Raw genomic sequence first — 14,493 nt, 5'->3', positions numbered from 1 at the left:
ACATTCTATTATATTGTAGTTTTTACCTCCATTTAGATTCTGATGTGTCCATTTACACTTAACACATCATCTGTCAGACTCTGGTAGGTCTGGTATTATGGTAGGTGGAGGAGCTAACCTGCTGCTATTTGTCTTTCTGTTCCAGCAATATTGAAGGAAAAAGGTAATTTATATATTTTTATATGTTTTATATTTTTTATATATTTTATATATTTTTATATTTTTTATATTCATATTTAATTTATTTATTAATTAATAATAAAAAAAATGATATGTTGCCAACCTGAGTAACATAGTGTAGTGTAAAGAGGAATTTATTGTGAATCCCGATCAATGCCTAAGCAGACATAGGATTTAATAACCACAGAGAGTCAGTCTGGTTGTTTACATTAGGCCCTTGAGCTTTTGAATGATAGGCAGCTCGACATAAATGATTCAGTGCAAACATTACAACCTGTTAAAAGTCAGGAGCAGTCACTAGCTGTCTGCTCTAGATTCCAACATATTATATATATAATTTGTGGGCGTCGGGAGCCACTTTTGGCATGTAGCAGACTCCTGGAACTTTTGAGAGACTTGGGATGCCTGTCAGTGTAACTATAAATTATGTGTTTGCAAGCGAGCGTTGATGGAATTAGACTTTTGTTTTTTAATTTTCTCCCGCTGATGATTGTCTCCGTCAATAACATCTCACACACTTAGATGTCCTGCTGTGATTGTGTCGTCTCTCACCCGTGTAGCCCATGTAATCAGGCACACTCCAAGCTCACATGCATTCTGTGGTCTCTGACCTTTATCTATCCGTGTCTGAACACACAGCACTGACACAGCACTCACTCCAAATCAAAATAGTCAAAATATCACATTACTAATGATGACTACATCCACTGCACGGAAAGGTCTTGAAACCAGACGACCGTTGGCCAGACTCACCCCCCGAGTAGAACCCCTTTTATTTTCCCGAAACATGTCGCTAACCTTAATCTATCACCCTGCTTATCCTGCGTGATTAATCAGGGGCCTTAAATAACCAAGGCGCGCTTGATTAATCGAAAAGGGTGAGGTGTTGAGATCTGGCCCTACTGTGAATGTGCAGAGCCAGCACACGCCTTGTACTTCTGTGGCCACTGCCATCTGTCTCCCAGTGGGACTCGTTCCACCACGGCTCCACTCGTGATTCTTCAGCTACATTACTAACACATTTCTGATACTTATAACAGATACGTCTGTCTGCAACAGGAAGTACTGCGTCGCAGACGCTTGGCAACCACACGCAGTGATATACAGCAATACTCTCCTGGCAACTCTCCGTGTTTATGTACGATTATATATATATAATCAATATATAATGAATCAATTAAAACCGCTAACCTGAAAAGAAGCACAATAATGTGCAATTTTAGTGGTTAGAAAGAAGCACAATAATGTGCAATTTTAGCGCAGCCGGTGTGCACGCTAACTGACATAGCCAGTGAGAGCTGAGACAGTGGCAATGAGCGCCTACTAATGGCTCCTGTTGGGCAGCAGCCATGGCCGCAGACAGACAGGGCAGACAGGTGGCACACATTTGGATGTGGTAAATCTTTGCCCCACTGGCAGAATGCACACTTCAGTGAAAGCTGCACTTAATGTGAACTGATACTGCATGTCTTCCACTCCGAAGGTGAGATGAGAAATCTGTCCCAGGGGAATGGAGTGGGAGCCACGGGTTGAAACACGAGTCACGTGTTTAGTGTGTGCCTGATTCGGACCGGCGCTACTGTATGTTTACGTGCGCATGCATTATTTCCTTATTTATTATTTATGTCGGGCATGGACGGCAATCTAAACAGCAGTGGACAGATATCAACACAACAACCATGTTCCTGTCCGTGCAACATTATATGTTTCTCTTGCTTCTCAAATGCATTTTGTTTCATATCTGTCATTGTTACAATGTTATGCTCCATATTGCCTACACCCAACTACACCCACACACCAACCTACCAATATCTACGTGCCTAACTAGCGCCCAACCTACCTACCTATTTACTAACATCCCTACACCTACTTACCTTCCTCCTTACTTTGACTTTCCGCCCTACCTCTAAACCTACATTTACATTTCTAATACATCATCATTCTATACACTTACTGTACCCACCTGCCCTTTATGCCTGCCTGCCTACACCTCCTTACTTTGACTTTCCGCCCTACCTTTGAACCTACATTTACATTTCTACCGATTTCTACCGACCAATACCTACACCCAGTAACTCCCTGCCTACACGTTGTACGTTCCTACCTACCTACCTATACCTACATATCAACCCATACCTTTATCTAAATACCTACCTACATAAATACCTACCTGCCTTCCAACCTAGCAAGCTTTCTACCCATCTATGTATCTACTAGCAGACCTATAACCATATATAGAGGCCTGACTAGCAATTAGCAGTTTCACAGATTAGTCAGATGCAGAGTATCCAATCTAATCTTAGAAGCACTTTCCTCTGAACCGAGTTATCGGATGTTTTACCAGGAATTTGCGGTAAGCACTCTTCCAGTTTGTGGGTCACAGCCCACAGTGATCCTATTACCACCAGCCCAGCTACTTTGGCTCCTCATACTGTATCTTTGGCGACTTCTCTTTCGGATTTCGGCTGTTTTGGCTTTACGAGACTCCATCGGAGAGCGCTGACCTTTCTGTTGAGTGTCTAATCTAGATCAAAAAGAAACCAATCTTATTCTTAACCATCTTTACAGTCATACTTTATTCTTTTTTGGGACTTTAAGCATATTTGAACCAGCTGGCTAAGGTGTTTCTTGCTGCTTCTCCCACTCTGTGTTTGTGAGCTCATCTATTTCAGAGTCATCCCTGTGCAGCCTGCACCTGGAGTTCTGTCTGATATGGAAAACTTTAGCCTCTGTTGATCCTGAATTAGCCTATGTGGTGTTTTTACACAGAAATCTGTGATGTCATCACTATCTTAAGTCTGGTGGTTGTTAATGTACAGTACAGAGGGTTGTCTGATTGTGACAGTTCATAGTTCTCTTTTTTTTTTATGATCATTGGGGTTTTGGTTGTCTCAGCAGTCCGTTTTCACACTCTTCCTCAGATCCTCAGAGTTTCTCGGCAGCTCTGAAACACACACAAGAGATCTATTTTTATCATAACCTATTATTGTTAAGATTGTCAATGATAATATGAAGTGATGGGTGAGCCATTTCCAGAGTCACTAATTAATATCTTATCTAATGTGATGTTTATATCTAATCTCTGCCCTGTGATTTATATATACAATTATAAAACTACTCCAGCACGACGCTGTCAACGGTAGGATGCGCTGCCAACAGTGTTATGCTGTTCCATTTGCATTTGCGACCTGCCAGTTTAATCATATTCAATGACAAAACAAATAAAAAGTTAATCAGCTGCATGTAGTAATTATAGCTCGTTTCCCACTGGATGTGAGCCTCGTCATATCATTTTACTGTTAGATGTTCCACCTCCTTGATAATGACACCACATACTGGCCTAATGATATCATTAATACAGCAGTTAAATACAGCTATTAATAAAAGAAGTTTTTTTTTTTCCAGCTCGACTTATTAATTACAGAGAGACATCATCTGATAGAGCCGAGTCTGAGCTGGACAGCTGCACTAAATGACACAAACACAAACACTACCGTTTATGATTTTTTTTTTTTTTTTTTTTTTTTTTTTTTTTTTTTTTATAAAACACAAGCAAATGGAATGAATTGAAACTCTCTGCTCCTTTTTCTGAGCAGTTGCCCTTTCGTCTCTTCCGCTTGGCTGGCCACGTGAAGTAGGTTGAAGCAGAGGTTCTTTTTGTCTTCCTCGCAGCCAGGGACAAGGTCATTTTCATTTTCTGTCTAATCTTTGGACAGTGGCGTTGTAAATTATGAGGCGAGCTTGAATAGATTCATCATTTATAGGTCAGAGAGAGAGAGCAGAGAACAGAGCACGGCTCAATTACTGTCAGAAAAATCCTAGACTAAAAATAAGGCAGCAGGAGTTCAAAATCATTTCAGAAAAATTTAAAGCTGATATTATTTAAAAAAAAATTTTTTTTTAAAGGTATACACCTCCAGGCAGAAAATGTAACATCCCCATAGATATTATTTTACTATTACACTGATGAGAAGTACCGGCTGAACAGAGCTTCACTGATCACAGCCTTATTTTTTTGTAGAGGAGAGAAGAGGAAATGAGAGGAACACTCTGTTAATTGGACATCGAGTGCGGCTGACAATAAGCCGTGCATGGGGAGATTTGCCTCCGAGAGCTGGGATAAGGATTTGGAAGAAGAGAAGTTATAATTGGCCATAAGATGAGGAGCTCAAACCAGCTGTACATGTTCAAACTGTGACAGTGGACTCTTATTTCTCTGTGCGGCGTGAAAATGAACTCAAGATTTAGAGCCCCGGGAGACATAATACATGTCACAGCCTACAATAATGGTTAATTTGAAATCATGTAGCACCCCGCTCTGGCTATCTCCCTCCTCTCCCCATTTTCTATTTTGCTTCCTCTCTCTCTCCCTCTCTCTCTCTCTCTCTCTCTTGCTCGCTCCCTCTTGCTGTATTCAATGAAATAACCCATTCATCGTAAAAATGGTTTTCATCATTTTGTTCCTCCTCCCCCAGCCCACCCCTCCTAGGCCATTAGTGCCACCCCTCCATGCTCTAAAGACCAAATGCATTTCCTAGATTTTCTCTATAGCAGCCCTTATTATCCTCCAGCTAATGTTTTAAATTCAATTGCAACAATCCATATCCAAGCCAATTTACCGTCTCCTTTTTAAAGGCAGCCCTCCCGACGCAAGCTTTTCAGACTGTGTCTGTAGAGTGAAGATAAAAGTGCCTGGCTCAACATATATAGGATCATAGCGTTATTGTGGGGAAATATTCACAAAGACTTTCTCCCTTGCATTTTGAAAACACTGAAGCAAAAAGGCTCAAAACAGGCATGAACGTCTGAACGCAGAGATGCACACGACATAAAACCACAAATACAATGGATTGTGTTTGTAGGAATGATCTGTTATTTATCATCATCTGGTTTATATCATTTCCAAAGTATGTAGATTGTATGCTAAAGGAAAAGCATTTAAAGGGTTACAAAGTTTATCAGTAAAATGGTTTCATTTAATTAAGCCGGAAGTAAAATAAAGACAAATGAACAATAATACAGATTATTCCACCAGTAAGCGTTGGTAAGATAATGTGCTAGATGCTAAAGTTTTGCCTATTTTAAATGGATGGTAGTAGCTAAAATTGGTTGATAATTAATAGTAAAAAGTAACTGCTAATGTGCACAACCTTAAATTCTGTAGAATAATAATAAAAAGAAATGAAGAAAATAGCAACATGTAAGCTATAAGCTATATAGCTAGAGGCTAAGCTAAACCAGGTAAAGATCAACCAAAATCATAGAAAATCAGAGTCAAAAAAGCTTAACATAAAGCTAAACATAACAGCACTGCCCCCCCCTCACTCTCTCTCTCTCTTTCTCTTTCTCTCTCTCTCTATCCAGTGGTGGGCAAAGTCCAAGTGTCTATTAATGTTTCACATCATAGTGTATCTGTTTCTCTCTCTCCATTTTTTCCGAGGGCACACTGCCGGGGAGTGGGGGGTGGTGGTGTTGGGTGTTCAGACACAGACAATATTTCCCCCATCTCTTGTGCCTCACTGCTTCACTGCTCACCAGACTCAATCACATGTGCAGTGTGCTTTCATGAATTAATAACGGGCACTTTGGAGGCCTGGCAGGAACATAGTGACCACACGCTGATGGAAGTTTAATGAGCAGCACAGGGACCGTGCTGCCATGGCACCGGTGGGTCTCTCAGCACACCAGGCCATGTCCCTGGCCCTCCCTACAGAGCCACACTGTTTGGGCTCTCATTACCTAGATAAATATATCTGCCCTCTGGATCAGCCCACAGGCCCTGCTTCCTCCTCCTCCTTCTCCTCCTCCTCCACCCCAAGAGATGCTATCATGGTCCTGATTACACTGTCCTGCCCTTGGGACAATAGCCAGGCTGGAATCACAAGAACACAAACATCAGTCTCAATACGGTCTGCTGCTAAATATCTTAGCCAAGCAGCAGCTCAGCTGCAGCGTGGCGTAGGTTAAGGATAGTCCAGGCAGAGATTGCACAGACCTGTGACAGGAGTGGGGTTAAATGGTGTTTCCAATAGGCAATTATTTCAATTGGATCACATTTGGATTCAGGCAATAGCACGGGGTAATTACAGAGGTCACTAGCCAGGAGTCAATCCCATCTTCACCTCCCCCAAATGCCTCCCATCCACTTTCCATCTCTCTCCACTGGCCAGCCTCTCAGGAGACTGTCCACTGATGAGTCTCTGAAATGCAACACGCTCATTGATTTAAAATCCACCACAGTCATTGATTTGAAATGGCTGATGTACCACAGTCCACCGTGCTCCTCTTAATGACTAGATCAAACGCATCACACCTCTCCAACTGGCCCATTCAATACAGACCACAGTCCAGGCCAAACACAATCACAGTTCTGATTTCCTGCTAGATTACCAATCCTGTTCTTTCCTGCTTTCCTTTAGCCCAGATGAATGAGACGCGGGTGAATAAAATCTAGGTCACTCTTACAGAAAAACACAATATCCCCATCTAACAAAGTGTTTTGTTACTTTAAAAAAAAAGCTCTACCTTATTAGGAGAGTTAACTTTATTCTTTTATTAAAAACAGTTGACGTGTACGGTGATTTCTTTGTTTTCTTTTGCTTGTTTGATACTCTGATTTATTCTCCTGCCGAGTAAATGTTATTCTTTTCTGAAATGAAAATATTCTTTTCAAATGTACCCCCCCCAAACTTCTAAATGTGCTAGTCGTATTAAATTACAAGACATTGTTTTGCATAAAGAAACAAAATAATCTCACAAATGTAAGACTATAGTTAAAATACTACGTTTTATGTGATCTGAAAAATTGTTTATTTTCTTATGTGACCTTTTCTTAAATCTCCTGATGTTCCTTTTTAGACGGACACATAGAAAACTCTAAAGCTTTCATATCTTATTTTTAACTCTTGTCTAGTAAATACCGAAAATAAAGAAAGAAAGACTGATATTTTCAGCGAAGTACTGCCTATACACGATGCTTTAAAGTAAAGAGGTTTGAATAAATCTAACTTGACAAAAGAGGAAGTGTCTCATACCCCGATGTTGATAATTTCATTTCTATGTAAATCACCCGAATACGTCTTTAAACTCCCCTCATAACAAGACCTTCGGCGAGCGCATTAATACATCACAGTGGTCTGGAGGTACAATCTGTATTCAAAGAGTAAGTGATGGCTTTGAAGGCAGACGTAATATGCACTTGTAATGAAATGGAGGGGCCTCCTTGAATCCCCCAGTGCGGCGGGGTCTCTTCGTTTTCTTGCCTCTTGCACCTATTGCTCTCATGTTTATATAACAGTATAGTCTCAATCATTCTCTCCATCTGGTTGAAGGTTAGCCGGAGCAAGAGGGGTAACAAATGGGCTCTGCGCACCATCTGAGAGCTAGCAGGCTGAAGGCTGGATAATGGCCTGTCATAATGGACAATATAGGCAGAAGCCTCCTGAGACCAGGAAACCAAAGAACAAGTAGGCTGAATTATTCATGGTTACCATGGCGGCCCTCGCAGCTGCATTACATTAGGCTCTTCATTAGCCGCGCCGTATTCTAGCAAAAGCTTCAAACTAAAATATGACCAATATTTCCCATTGAGGGAAGACATTATCATAAGCTCTCAAGAGGGTTTATTCCTGCTTAAATGTGCCTGAGTGCTGACCTTCCTCGCCGCAGTAATAATATGGTGGGGATTAAAATGTGATTCCGTCCACGACAAGAGCTTCTCATGCTTATTCTAATGACGGCTGCAGTGTGACAGCCCAGACTGGTCTAACACTGCAGTCATTTCCCACTAATAAGACACTTAACACAGGGCCTCCCGCTCCTCTCCTCTTGTCTCTCTGAATACTGGAGCGAGGTAGACACACAAGTGGCTGCAGGAAAATTGCACTCCGCCGTATATATTTGCTTTTCCCTGTGTGTACGTGAACAAACCCACCTGTCATTCAATATGACCAATGGCGAGTTTTGTTTACATTACATTGTTTTGGGGGTTTTGCGTTTTTTAATATAAGACTGCGAAGAGAAAATTCCATTCGAATACATTTTTGTTACTTACTTTTTCGCAGGCTTCATGCCGGAGTGGTGTTAGGCGCCGATGTCTTGCAGTGAACAAATGGCAAACCCAGTTTGACTGCGTTCCCTCCTTTGTTAATTTTGCATGTTCTCTCCACGTAAACCTTTGTTAATTTTGCATGTTCTCTCCAGTTCATTTCAGTCCACTCCAAGGTTTTCACTAGGTCCATAATCACGTAACATGTCAAATTTGAACAAAAATATTAGGCTTGTCAAAACCATGAAAACCTTTATTCTGAACCATTAACCAATTATTTAAGAATTCAACATTTACACCTGTTCTTGTTTGTGACTAATCCAAATGATGGAATTATTAATATGGAAAAATGTCAAGAAGATATGGCCAAATGTATCTACGTAGAGTTGCTGGATGGCAGTCATTAGGCATGTAGAAGACATTAATTCTATTAATTATACAATATATATTAATTAATTAATTATTTAATCAATTTTTGTACTGTATGTTAGAGCAACAACAGGTGCATGGATGGTAGTGTTACTGAGTATATCCATCGTATCGTCATCCTGCCCGCGTGTTAATATGTTTCATCTAATTGAGCCTCACAAATGAATTAACATTATTACCACCGTTATTTCCACAGCCTTTAAAAACATTTATTTTAATTAAACACTCTGTAGTCCGTTACGTGGTCATTCCATCCACATGTAGTAGACAGCTGCAAACAGACCCTGCATTTAGCCATTGACCACTACACACATACACATTACTTATTCATAGATGGTCATGTCGGCCACGAGCCCGTAGCCCCAGTCCGGTAAACAGCCTGACCTTTGTTGATTTCTAGGGTCACGTGACCTTTACGGTAAGAGCGACCCTGACGAGCAGTAGCGTTTGGTTTTTACAGCTGTGTTTTATTTCTGCAGCCATAAATGAAGCGAAGAAGAAACTTCTCCTCCGTCACATAAACAGCCAGTGAGAAACTACACAGCAAGCCAGAGACCATCAGTCTCCTCCGGTCTGACTCCGTTCCACAAGTGAAACCCAGACATATGCTGACACAAATGTACTCATGCGTGTTCATCCCACCAGCTGCACGGAGACGCCTGGTGGAAAGTCAAATGCGCACACATGCTGTGTACGGCCGTTATGCATGCATGACCTTTCGCACATAAACAAATGAGCAAGTAAAGATCCATCCACGCATACAGTCACACACTAGTGTGCACTCATGCACACAACAACACGCGCACGCATACCCAGGGGGGAGACGAGGAGAGAGAGTTGAAGATCAATTTTCAGACAAGCAAAAATGATTAGCGCTGCTGAAACATGAGTGCTTATTAAAAAGTCGATAATTCGTCATTATAAGTGAAGATTGTTCCCTCAGAGTGAAGGTATTGATCCCTTCGTGTGCTTACTGGTCATCGACCTGGCCAGTAATTTTACTTCAAAACTGATTTGAGATTTGAGGCTTCTGTTCCATGATGTTCAGTTTGTCTGCAACACACACACACACGCGCGCACGCACACGCCTCTGAGACCTCAGAGACGACTGACTGTAGTTAAAGTGATTCATTACCCTCATTTAATTTATTCATCTTCAACTCCCTCACATATCATATAATTAATTTAATGACTTAGGTGCCCCCGCTAGTTAAGTTTTCACATTGAGTTTTTGTGCATTTACTGTCATCAGAAAAGGATGACGACATTGAAAAGAAATGTTTCTTAAAGTTGGGACAAGAACTTCTCCTAAATCTGAAATGCAAAGAAAGGTACTTTAATATTCCATTCTACCCCCCCCCCCCCTCCCTCCTTCACCCCCCCCCCGACATATACGTGCAAGAGGCAAGTAACAAAGCCAATCCTCATATTTTACTCCTTCAACCATTCGACTTTAAACACAGCCAGAGTTTATAGACTTGCTATTTTAGTCACTTCAAGATGCATTATTAGATATGAACTATTAATGTAGTTTTACTCTGTGTACACACTCCCATCCTCATTATAGATCCTAGTACACTTTACTTAGACAGACATTGCAGTATTTCTTGTTGCTAATGTGCTGTGCATTAGCGTTAGCAGCGACTGAATATTCACGTGTGTATTCCTCTGGTCTGCTCTGGTTCAAAGACATACAGATTATGGGTCATGACCACAGGTATAACTATTACACAGAACAATCATTTTAAAAGATTATTTTACAACAAATGTACAAAGTTAACTGGTGTGAACCAATAAATTAAATGTTGGAATACTTGTTTAACCTAAAGTAATAAAGAGTAATATTTCCTTCACAGTCACTGGCCAAACGTTACTAGCAGTTTTAAATGATCCACTTATGTAAGGACCTAATAAAGCTAGCAGTTTTAAATGATCCACTTATGTTATTATTCGCTCTCTCTTGGAATACTATGTTCTGACCTTTTGGACCAGACAGTGTCTAGACTGTGCTCAGTTCCGTGCCTGTTGTACACAGGTCACTTTGAAACAGTAAACACATTTTTTTACTGGTTTTCTTTCATTAAGAGTGTATTTGTCTGCGGTTAAACATCCTGTTGGCCTTATTTGTATCTGTTTTCATTAAACTGTGTGTGGTGATGAATGGAGGGCCCGGAGTTATGGATGGGTTAATTAGCAGTGAGTGCTCATCTAATTAGACAGTGAATGGCATCAGTGCTGAATCTAGATCAGGAAGTCAGAGCTCTGATGGCACATTCCTCCACAGACCTGCTCCAGCCTCTGTTTACTGCTCTGTTTACAGGTACCTTGTTGCTCAGACACAGTCATTCCTACCAGCCAGTATCCCTTTGTCTGACTTCTATCTTTGCCATGTAGTACTGAGCTGTGTTACCTTTTATTTGATCATTTAAAGAAAAAAGTTTTGAAACTACAGCAAAAACGATATATTTGTAGCATCGAAGCTTTGTTACACACTTAATTTGTCTCAGAATTTTCAACTAACTTTCTCTCTCTCTTTTTCTTTTTATGTATCGATACACGTAGGAAAACTGGTATTGGCAAATCCATAAACAAAATAAGGATAGTCGATGGTATTTATTTAAATAAAAAAGACATAAAATTCATAGGAATTGTCCTGATTTTTATGTATTTTTTATTTAAAAACAAAAAAAATATTTTCTTCCACCTCCAATGCTATTCCATGACCTCAGAGCAGGTAGGCATTCAAGTGAACTATTTTCTGCTATATGTGTGGAAACACACATTGATCGTGTTCATTTTTTTCAAACATTCTAAATGGTGGCTGATATATTTAGCAGCAGTGCTAAATGATGGTGTATTTCCGAATTGATTTCCACACTGATTCCTATAGAAATGCTGCGACGTCAGATGCTGAGCGTCTCCAAATTAAGCATTTAACGGAGCTTGATCGGAGGCGTGGAGCAGGTGTGAACGGCTCAGCCGTCGCCTCCTCTCGTCTTTTACGTGGGAAGGCGTCCAGTCACATCGCTGCAGCACTTTGCTCACAATTTACTCATCTTAATAATTTAATGATTAGACTTAATGGCTATTAAACTCTTTATTAGTCCAATCATGGAAACCACAGGAGCTTTCTCCATATTGGTCAAATACAGATCATTTGGCAAATCATCCCCCAAGCTGGCTTAATGTCTCGTGCATATTCATAGCTTTTTCAGATTTCCAATCAAAGTGGCTGGCAGGTCTCTGGTGTGAGCTGTGCCTCTCACTCCTTTATGAATCATTCATGCTGTTTAGCTCACAGTTGTTTGGGCGCATCTGGTTCGGGGAGGTTTCAGGTTGGCCAAATGGAGAGGCCACATGGTGGCTCCAGATGTTTTGCTGTTGTATACGCACAGCTCATCAAAAACAACAAGCGGTGCCACCCTCGAGTCGCTGCCATCTGGGGGAGAATAGACAACAGCTTCCCGTGTTCCCTGGTGAGTTATTTCAGGGCTTTTTTCAAGAAATGCCACTTAGTTTTCAGACTGAAACGCAATAATCAGCAATTCTGACGACAGGAGCGGCACGGTTGTCAAATTCTTAGTCTGGTAATTTGGAGATGGTTATTTAGCTGGATAAGATATTTTTTAAAAGGAGGTAAAAAGGAGAAGGAAGAGATCTGCATCACAACAGTCAGCTGTGGAAAAAGCTGCCATTTGACTGACCTGCCTGTGTGTAATTGGATGAAGCCAGTTGACTTGACTTTACAGCGATCAATTACACCACTGCACCGCAGCACACATCATTTTACATTTATGCATTTAGCAGACGGCTTTATCCAAAGTGACTAACAAGAGGGGGATTAGCAATCAAGCTACACAGAGGAGCTATTACCAAGGACTGCTGTTTAGTAAAGTGGGATTTTTTAACAAGGGTAGAGATGAATGCAGAAGGAGAAGGGAAGTACAGGAGTGTGCTAGGGCAGGAGTCAGGAGTCATTATAATGACACTAATGAATGAAGAGTGAAGTTCACGTCAAGCAGAACGATTTAAATGTCCGTCAGGTTGCGTAACACTCGGCCTGCGCTCTGTTGGTTCTTTGTGCCCAGCCCTGTGTGCACGTCACAGCCATCCCCAGATCCCTGTCACTCTCGCTAAAATCATTATTTAGTCCTTTTGTACCCATGCACAATCCCAGTTCACAAATTAATCTTTCATATGTTTCCAAGATCTAGCCTTCTGTAATCCCATCTGTATGAGACACAACAAAGCGCAGCCGGGCGCGCAGATGAATTATTCATTCATTTCTTATGAAAGGCTTTCGTTATGTCTGTCATGTTTCGCTCTTGCATGGAAAATCCATTGATCCTTGCCATTTTTCTGACATCAAGAACAAACAAGCAACATCACATGGCTGCACATTTTCTCACTCGCTGAAAGACGGATCAGAATATTTGCATGGCCAGTAAGGTAATGTGTCAGATGCATAACGCCTGCACAGACGTGTGATACACACACCACGTGCTCTTGAACACATCACCCTGCTCTTAACTAATAGCTGCGAGTGCAACCTCAGGGAAAATGTTTGAACTAGAACACAGCCAGACGCAGTGGAATCATTTATTGTCAGTATAGTGTTATAATTTACACTGGCCAAGTCTCCTTCTCCTGACAAGTTGCCTTCATAATTCAATGCAACAGAATAGAGAAAACAGCATTGTTAACAAGGAAAGGCTTTAAATCAGTAGCGCGGAGTACATTTCCTGTGAAATATTAATGTGTAAAGCGTGTTTGTGTACAGCGAACAAAGGGCAGAGTGTTGTACATCAGTGGGCTGACAGCGCTGCAGGCTCCACAGACGGCCTTCTGCTTACTCCAGCTATGACACGCTGTGTATCTATAGGGGCTTGGTGCACAGGGGTAAAGGCGAGTCATTTATAATGTAAAGACCTGCTAAAGCACTCGGTGTTGGTTTTGCTTTGGTTAGTGAGCACGGCTCTGTGTGGCTGCTCCTCACCTAAGTCTGAGCACTTGCCTTATTTACTTTAGACGCTTCTCTCTGGTGCTTTGTTTGGAAACTTGGGAGGTTGAAGTGAGAAGACAGATCCCACTGACTACACCGCCATTATTTTGTGGGGAGCTGGTCCACTTACGGGCACAACTGTCTGACTGAAGTCATCCAGCCTTGTTAGTCCACATTAGTGTCTTGTTACTTACCTCTTAATGAGGTTACTTGGCTGCTTATCTGCAGGGTGCCTCACTAAAGCCCTGGGCTAGGAGGTCAGTGCAATCTGATTGGATGCCATTAAGAATAACACAGAGTGTTTATAGCTATTGCAACAAAGCAAAACTGCACAACAAATACTTTTGAATAAAAAGTGCTCATTAAAGGCCAAGTACAAAGTAACTGCATCGTGCTGATTTGAGAAAAAACGCATTAAGCTTTGCCTCTGTCCTCTGCAGGGGCTGCTTTGAACGCAGTTTGAATGCCAACAAGTGAAGTACAACAGTGTTGTTTATTTGAAATATAATTATGTAACCTGGTAAAAAAAAAAAAACCCATTCCCATCAGATTTATTATTGTTCTCTGCATAAATGAAATGCATTTATGTAGACACTTCTAAGCCAACAGGTAAAGGCTGAGTTGATGCCGCTTTGTGACTAATATTTAATTACAAACTTTTTTGAAACAGAAACTACAACTACTGTATATACATATATATGTATATATATATATATACATATATGTATATATATATATATATATATACGTATATATATATATATACATATATGTATATATATATATATATATATACGTATATATATATATATACATATATGTATATATATATATA

This window comes from Cynoglossus semilaevis, chromosome 6 (genome assembly GCF_000523025.1).
Source record: "Cynoglossus semilaevis isolate Cse_v1.0 chromosome 6, Cse_v1.0, whole genome shotgun sequence".
In the NCBI taxonomy this organism is placed as follows: Eukaryota; Metazoa; Chordata; class Actinopteri; order Pleuronectiformes; family Cynoglossidae; genus Cynoglossus; species Cynoglossus semilaevis.
Note: the sequence above shows the minus strand (reverse complement) of the source record.